Source organism: Bos javanicus, chromosome 7 (genome assembly GCF_032452875.1).
Source record: "Bos javanicus breed banteng chromosome 7, ARS-OSU_banteng_1.0, whole genome shotgun sequence".
NCBI classification, from domain to species: domain Eukaryota; kingdom Metazoa; phylum Chordata; class Mammalia; order Artiodactyla; family Bovidae; genus Bos; species Bos javanicus.
In genome coordinates, this window is record NC_083874.1 from 26897185 (window position 1) to 26906263 (window position 9079).

General features: G+C 42.0%; 1 pseudogene; it reads right to left on the reverse strand.

Moving 5' to 3' along the window:
- Positions 1-6076: 6076 nt before the first annotated feature.
- On the reverse strand, positions 6077-7244 carry LOC133251988 (large ribosomal subunit protein uL24-like; annotated as a pseudogene).
- Between the last annotated feature and the right edge of the window lie 1835 nt (positions 7245-9079).

Here is a 9079-nt window from a genome sequence, read left to right on the forward strand (position 1 = left end):
TGCCAGTCATTTCCCACTGGACTCACCTGGCCCCATTTCCTACTCCTGAAACAAATCATCCCCAATTACTGCCTCAACTGAATGGAGTATCTGAGTTGGTCAAGACAATTTGACTATATCTAGAGTCAAAAGCGAAGAGCCTAATGACTCATCTCCAATTTTTTAAGTCCAATAATAAAAGATACTCTGTGATTAAAGAGTTTATTATAGGTTAAGTTTAGTGCAATATTCATTAATGCACTAAAGTTCTGTGCTCCCACTTCTCTCTGCCTGTAAAGAGCTGTTGCTGTACATTCCTCGAAGAGATTTTATTTGAAAGGAATTTAGAGGTCATATTGTCTCTCCTTGTTCACACTGCATTTTATTTGTATTTTACAGTTGATGAAACTGAGGCTCAGAGAAGTAAAGTTATATTTTCCAGACTCTATAACAGGCTTGTATAAGAGCCAGAGCTAGAAACCAGTTCTTCTGACGCAGTGGTTTTAAGCTCTGCAATATTTACTACAGGATAATTAAATGATCCTATTTGACAACATAACTTTCAAGTACAATAGTTTATAAATTTCAGAAGAAATGTGCCAGAGAATGTGTATCAGAAGGAGCTTTCAGAAGCATCCAGCCCCACTTCCCAGTATGTCAGGAATCCCATTAGAGTTCACAGAGAGAGGATATTAGAGTAATGCAGCTGTTGCGACTGTGACCCCAGTCATTTAACAATCCTGACTGGTGGCAGCTTCCACATGGTGACTCAGGAACTCAGCCTCCTTTTATCTGTGGCCTCCTCTTCCCAGGGTTTTCACCCTTTACATGCAGGAGGAGCATAGGGAAAAAACAAATGGAGAAAGATTCTTAATCTTGGTCTTGAGAGAATACATCTCAATTGTTCTCAGGGAGAAATATTCACATGGCCCTATCGAGTTGCAAGAAAGGCTGGCAAGTGTAGTCCATGGCTGGACAGCTGCCTCTGTAGACTGTGGAAGGAGGTTTCATCTCTGACTTGGGCAGCTCCAATCAGCCAAATGCAACCTCCTGGGGAAAAGTGCAGGTGTAATTAGCACCCAACAATCAGCCAAATGCAACCTCCTGGGGAAAAGTGCAGGTGTAATTAGCACCCAACACTGGTACTCCAGTTTGTAAAGGGGATTTCATGCATGCTCAGTTCTTAGTTATGTAACTCTTTGCCACCCCATGGACTGTAGCCCTCCCAGCTCCTCTGTCCATGGAATTTCACAGGCAAGAATATTGGAGTGGGTTGCCATTTCCTCCAGGGGATCTTCCCCTCCCAGGGATCAAACCCACGTCTCTTGTGTCTCCTGAATTGGCAGGCGGATTCTATACCCCTGAGCCACCTGGAAGGCACCAATAGCATCTGCTACAATCTACCCTTTGTACCACTCAGAGCCAGTTGTTTCTCATGTTATTGTCATTCCATCTGGTTGCAGGTCCTCCAGCATTCTGGTTGGTGCAATTTCTGGTACTTATAAGAGGAGAATTGTTGGAACAAATTACAACTTTGACGTTGCAGGCTGTCCTCAGTTTAAAAGTAGTAGTTGTTCTGATCTACTTGTTTGCACAGCTTTGTTATGCTTTGGGGAACTGCTCAAGCCTAGTTTCAGATGCACTGTTTCCATCTGCTGATGGATGCTGCTGGTGTACCCCATCTTATGATTTGGTAGGTCTGACCAAACTCAGCTTGTGGTGGGAAGCTCTTGTTTCATAGTGATTTGATGTCTCATAATCAGATAGGTACTTCCAGGTCGCGATAACGTGTCAGACGCTGTTTTGTGAATGGTGTATAGTTCTCTGCTACAGGTAACACAGCCTTGCCCAAGGACTCTAGAGATCTGCACTGCAATTCTCACATTTAGGGTTCTCAAGTATTTCACACAGCATCTTTATCTACCACAGATACATCAAATACCCTAGAATTTTGGGGGTCATGTGGCCCAAAAGGCAGTGTTTCTTATACCATAACCTAGATCCACTACAGAGCCCTTTTGTATTCTAAGTCCCACCTGAACTGGTAGACTTCCTCATGTTGCAAGCTCAGTTGCTCAGTCAAGTCCAACTCTTTGCAACCTCATGGACTGTAGCCCACCCTGCTCCTCTGCCCAAAGGATTTTCCAGGCAAGGATAGTAGAATGGGTTGCCATTTCCTCCTTTAGGGGATCTATCTTTCTGACCCAGGGATCAAACCCGTCTCCTGCATTGGCAAGCGGATTCTTTACCACTGAGCCATCTGGGAAGCCCAGTAAACTTCCTCATCACCCACTAAATAGCTATCTGTTTTCATTTACAACTTTTGATTTTGAAATAACTACAGGCTCCCAAGAAGTGGCAAAGACAGTACAAGCAAGCATTCCTGTGTACCAAGCTTCCCCCTGTTTTCCTCATGCATGTTAAATACCCAGAGCCATTGCAGAATTCAATACAGCTCCTTCTTCCTTTATTTTGTCCTGGTTCTCTGCAGGTGAAAACCTTAGCAATGGCACCACGACAGCAAGCCAAGCAGTAACGACAGTTCACTCACTACCGATGACGGGGTTCTCATTGCCATCTAGTGGATAAGCACTCCAACGCCAAACCTACATCCAGTTGGCTTCCTAGGACCATTCCTCTCACTAGCTGTCTTGAATCATTTTCTCTGTGAATGGAATCTGAGGTGGGACTCCTTACTTAAAAGATCTTAAGGAGAAACCTTTTAGGGAGTGGAAAAAGTAGGAGACAGCAGGGGATGAAGTTCAGTAAAGATATGGCTTTAGGAGAAGTTAGTCTCAGCTTGATCCCATGGGAAGCCCTGAATCATGAATTGCTCCACTCAGAGGCGTCATGTCATGTGTTAGTCGCTCAGTTGTGTCCACCTCTTTGTGACCCTGTGGACAGAGGACAGAGGACCAGGCTCCTCTGTCCATGGGATTCTCCAGGTAAGAATACTGGAGTGGGTTGCCATTCCCTTCATCCAGGGGATCTTCCCAGCCCAGGGAGCGAACTGGGGTTTCCTTCATCGCAGGCGAAATTTTTGCCATCTGAGCCATCAGAGGTGAAGGCTGCTAATCCTTTCATCACTCAGCCTTTGTCCAAGGCCTTCCCCTGGGTGGGGAGGTGTAAGTTACTGCCATTATCTCCTGGACCAGTGCCAGGTGAGGAGGCTCCTGAAAGCCAAGGGCAATTCCACACGAAAGGACGAAGGCCTGAGCCAGAAGCAACCAACACCCCCAGCACCTGGGGGATGGATGCACACCCTGTGAAGGGGCATACAGGCAGGGCCTCCAACAGCATCTTCTGTCCCTCCCTGAGGAGATGATACAGGTTCAAAGCTGAGTGATGAGAAGGAGGCAGCCACGGGAAAATCTTGGGGAGATCATTCCAGGTATTTCTGAGATGAGAACTAACTTGGCATGTTTGCAGCGCAGAAAGGCCATTGCCAGTGGGATGGGGTGACGGAGGCGAGGCTGGAGAGACTGAGCTTGTGAATCTGACAGAGCAGCACGACACGGGCAGCAGCTGGGCTTTATTCTGACTACCGCTTCCTCAAGACACTTTACATCTTTAAGGCGTGTTAATAATGTTATTTGTTTTTGTACTGAGAAAATCTGAGCGGTGTGATTAGAAACATTATTCCTTACTACTCAGCCATAAAAAATAAATAATGCTATTTGCAGCGATATGGATGGACCTAGAGATTATCGCACTAAGCAAAGTCAGAAAAAGAAAGTCAAATACCATAGGCTATCACTTATATGAGGAATCTAAAAATGACACCAATGAACTTATTTACGAAACAGAGTCACAGACATAAGGAGCAGACTTCTGGTTGCCAGAGGAGGAGGGGGCCTGGGGGAGGGATGGATTAGGAGTTTGGGGTTAGCAGTGCAAACTGTTGTGTAGAGAATGGATAAACAAGGTGCTACTGTACAGCACAGGGGCCCATATTCAATATTCTGTGATAAACCATAATGGAAAAGAATATGAAAAGGAATGTACATATATGGGGATATATATATACATATATATATGTAGCTGAATTATTTTGCTATACAGCAGAAATTAACACATTGTAAATCAGCTAATACTTCAACGAAATTTTTTTTAAAGAAATGTCATTCCTGCTTTTATTAAAAATACACACCCCCACATCAGCTCATAGCTCATTTCAAATGTATCAGATCTTAGATATGAATGTATGAGCTCTTAAATATCATCGCTTTCATGAATTTTTATAAGTCAACACAGCAGATCCAATCTTGACTTTGCGTGGCTTATTTATTCCTTCTAATCAGGCTATACTTAAATGAACTACCTTTGAAAGGGAAAGCAGATTAGTCACACTAAATGGTTTTCTTAAAACACTTCACCATAAAAAATAAAAAACAACTGCACCTCCTGGTACTCCTACACCACACACTGATTTCCTTTCTGCGTTATCACCTGTCTTTCTAGTAAAAGTGTTTTATAGCTTTTCTTGGAGGTTAAAATGGCTCTAATAGGGACTTCCCTGGTGGTCCAGTGGTTAGGACTCAGTCCTTTCACTCACAAGGGCTGGGATTTGATCTCTGGTTGAGGAATTATCCCACAAGCTGTGCATGGAAAAAAAAAAGTTCCAATAGTGTCTTACTGACCTGATTTATAAAGGTAACTTACCAAGTGCAGCTAAACTCATTTCCAGGATAGGTTGACCACGTGTTCAAGCCTTGCTTGTGTGCTTCATTCACTCCAATATAAACCATCTCGATAGAGGTCCCTATTCCCCATCTGCATAGCTTTGATCCTAACTGGGGCTTCTTACCTGGATTTATGTTCAAACCGGTTTATTTATCTCTTAATCTTCAATTCATCCTTTGAACTATTGCCAGATTAGTTTTTCTCAAACTCTGTCATGATCATTAATAGTAATCTATTTCAACTACTGGTTTGGAATTTAAAGTCCTCAATAAGCTGGATCCTTTTTCCTAAGATTACCTTTATTTCCCAGCAGGAAACTTTTCTCTGCCTAGGATATCCTCACATATTCTGTAAACATAGTGATTTTTCCTCATTGCCTCTGTTTCTGCTTTTCCCATGTGTGGAAAGTCCTTTCTAGTTCTCACTGGCTCACATCTGACCCATTGCTCAAATCCAGCATCCTGCTGGAATCTGCTCTGATTTCTCTGACACTCTAAAGCTTAACTCTTCTCTGGAGGGTAGCACCAGCTGAGGCCTGATCATCTAGTCATCACTTAGGATAAAATGCACCTGTGATTGCTTGAGAAACCCATGACCTTTGTCTCCTAATACCTGGAAGAAAATGAACCTTGCTGTACTTGCAAGATATTCTCTTAAATCCCCAGAAAAGACCAAAGAATGCACAAGTTAATTTTCCTGATCAAAGAAAGAACAGAGTTGTCACAGCTCATTGCTAGGGGTAAGTAAATATATCTCGTGTGACTTCACTGAAAGAGGACTTTTGGAAATTAGTGCTCGTTGTCCCTTGGACTTCACCCCATGTGCTTTTTTGCTTTGCTGATTTTGCTCTGTATCTGTAACTGAGCAGAACTCTATGGGCCTTCCTGGAACAGACTCCTCACAACATGTCCTCTGCCTGCCTCTTGTCTGTAGAAAAAAATGTAGCCTCTGAGGCCTTCCTTGAATTCCAAAGAAGCATTTACCGATGGTTTTTAATTTGTCCCTAGAAAAAGACATGGTTTTCTGTCTATATGTGTTATCCCCTAGCTTCTTTTTTTTTTTTTTTTCAGTTTTCAAATTTTTACATATCAGGTGTAATTTCAGTGCAAAGCACTGAGGGGTAGACCCAAAGGGTTTAAGCTCCCTTTTGTGAATAAAATGCTCTATCTGTAAATTTGTTAGTTACAGAAGCATTGAAGAATTTCTACCTCTGATTTCTATAGTATCACAATATCTCTAATAGGCAATGACAAAGATTTCCTTTATTTAAAAAGCGCAAACCAACAAAACATTAAAAAAAAAAAAAAAGCTTTTTTTATTTTTTTATTTTTGAGCAACACAGGAGAGACCTCTTCTGGTCAAGAAGCAGAAGGCTTAGGCAGAGAACCAACTTGGAAAAGGTTAAGGTGGAGAGAATTGATATTGGAGAAAAAAGAATATGAAATAGGTTTCATAGAAGAGTTGGCAGTTGTGTTGAATATGAAACTCTTGACAGCAGAATAGAAAGGAGAGCCTTCCACATGTGGGGAGCAGTGTCTGCAAAGGTAAAATACAGCAGTGTTTGCTGCAGATAACTTATAAAGATATGAGGATGTAAATAAGAAATATAACTCCACCTTTCAGAACTCATATTGTAAACATTCTGATGTTCTGGCTTCCAGCACTGTTATCTGGTCATAGGCATTCTTCTTACCCACACAAGTTGATACATCCTGACTTTTTAATCCAGCCTTCTATCCCACATATTTTGCCACATTCTCCTTTTTTTTCATTTTAACAGTTTTTTTGTTTTTGTGCAGCATGTGCAACCAGGGATCAAACCGGCACCCCCTACAGTGGAGGTGCAGATTCCTCACCGCTGGACTACCAGGGCAGTCCCATTTTAACAGTTTTTAATGAAAGTTGCTAATGATTCTTGCATTTTCTCAACTGTTTCTTCCTTATGTCTATCCCTTGCTTTTCCTACTTGGCGAGATTTGGGATCGTTTTCGGTCTTTGTCGGGCTTTTGTCTAGTGACAAGCACCTTGCCGGGCTGAATGCCTACGTGGACAGCTGTGCCATTAGCTTCCTCTTGCTGCACTCAGTGTCGGTGACATACTTCTTCCCATAAGCTCGGGCTGTGTTGCCAGTTTGCTGCTCTTTGCAGGGCCCTCGCAAAATCTGAACTTTTTCATCCTTTCAGATAAGCACGGATGGAATACTGCTCTTCTGTCTCAGCTCTTTTGGAAAGAGGGGAAGACATACTCTTCCTGTGAACGTGGGGAAGTGCACTGATGTGACTTTTCTGGTTCTTGCTTTGATGAGAAGCCACAAAAGAATTGAACTTCATTTTGGCTGCTGGTGCTTCAGCAGTGGTCATTGTTTTGGGCACATTCTTAAAAGAAGAAAGATGCTTTCTGACAGGCAGGCTTCTAGTGGTAAATCACGTGAAAAGCCAGAGAAGTCGTAGTGAAGACTTTGGAACTGGCCCCTGTATTGCCAGGGCCCCAGTTGTGCACTGAAGTGCACAGAGCTCGGGGAGTGTAGTGCTGGCTCCATTCCAGCCACTGCTCACCTTCTCTGCCAGACACCCCTGTGTGGGACACACCTATTCACCTGCTCCTGGCGGCCCCTTAGCCTGCTGGAAGCTAATTAGCAATGGTTAAATATGATCTCAATATTTTCAATATGTGTAAAATATATCCCTTGGCATTTCTGATCCTGGAAATCTCAGAGATTTACCACTCATGGGGATTAACCCACCTGGGCCAAGATGCAGCATGATAATCTGCTCTCTTGGGGAGAAATTCAGAGTTTTAAATTAAACCACAGTGGAATAGGGAATCTTTTAAAGCATATTTTTTTATTTGGCTGAGCCATGTTTTTTATTGAGGCATGTGGGCTCTTAGGTGCAGCATGTGGGATCTAGTTCCCTGACCAGGGATTGAACCAGGGGGCCCTCTTCATTAGGAGCTCAGAGTCTTAGCCACTGGGCCACCAGGGAAGTCCCTGGAATTTTTAAAGAAGGAAGCCATAGGCACAAATTACAGTTTACATTTAAGAGAGTGAAATTAGATGAGGAATAATCTGAAAGAGAATCACTTACTAGGATGTAATTTAGAGGGTCACGCAAAATTAGAGAAAATTAAGTAGAACAGAATAATTGATACTGTTGGGTGAGGAGACTGTCACTGAGCCAGGTACCCTAAAGTGCCTAAAGGAATTTAGATAGAAGGCTTATTATAAGAATAGAGCTTTCGCCAGAGATGTCTGCAAAAACATGAGCAAGGTATGGTGGGGGAAATGCTCGAGATCTCTTTCCACTCTATGTCATATTGTTTCTGCATGGCCCAACAAACATTTACAGAACGTTTGCTTTTCCGTCTCCATGTCAATTACCTTCCTCCTCTTTGAAGCCCAGACCACTATTCTCCAATCCTCTTCTGTCTTTAGCTGAAGATGATATATAAAGTGAGGGTTTCAGTCATTTTGGTGAGTTACTCAGTTTTCCCGGGTCTCTCCCATGAATACATGTTATTTAACGTTTGTTTGATTTTCTCCTGTTAATCTGTCTCATGTCAATTCAATTCTTAAACCCATCAGAAGAACCTAGAAGAATAGAGGAAAATTTTTTCCTCCCCAACAAATGTTGATGGACATTTGTTTCTACCTTTTGGCTATAATAAATAATGCTGCTGTGAACATTGGTGTACAAATATTTGTTGAAGTCACTGCTTTTAATTCTTTGGGGCATATGCCTAGAATTGAAATTGCTGGATCATAAGGTAATTCTGTGTGTAATTATTTGAGAAACCACTATACTGTCTTCCACAGCAGTGCATCATTTTTACACATTGTCATTCTTATTTCTTAAGTTATGTGAATCAATTCTTTGCTGTAGGATATTGATACTTGAATACACTGAACCAATATGGAAAGTATATCTCAGCTAAAATTATATGATGCATCATAAAGTTGTCTACCAAACACTTCTAATAACCATATTGGTTAGTTACCAGTCTCTTTTAGCCTTAGGGGTATGTGTGTTGGTGAGGGAGGCAGAGAGAAAGGTGTTGGGGCAATCAGAAAAGTAGCAAAAATAATCCCACATCCTCCAACTCTATCTCAGTTTGGTTTACCTGACATTGAGTTTTGGAAGAGATGAATATTAAGGATGGAATGAGGAGGAAAAAAAGGTAGAGGAGTGTGGTGAAGATAGATGGTGGTTCTGGATCAGTCTGCTGTTTCTTAACTACTTTCTCTGAAATTAATTTCAGTGAAACAGTTTTCCTTGCTCCTCTACTTCATCTCAGGTGTTCTCAGAGACTATTTTCTTTCTAGGCTATAATAATGTAAAAAAATATGCAGTTGCCTTATAGCCTTTGAATAAATTAAACCTGTAGGTGAAATATTTATGGAAGAGAGAGAGGGAGAGAC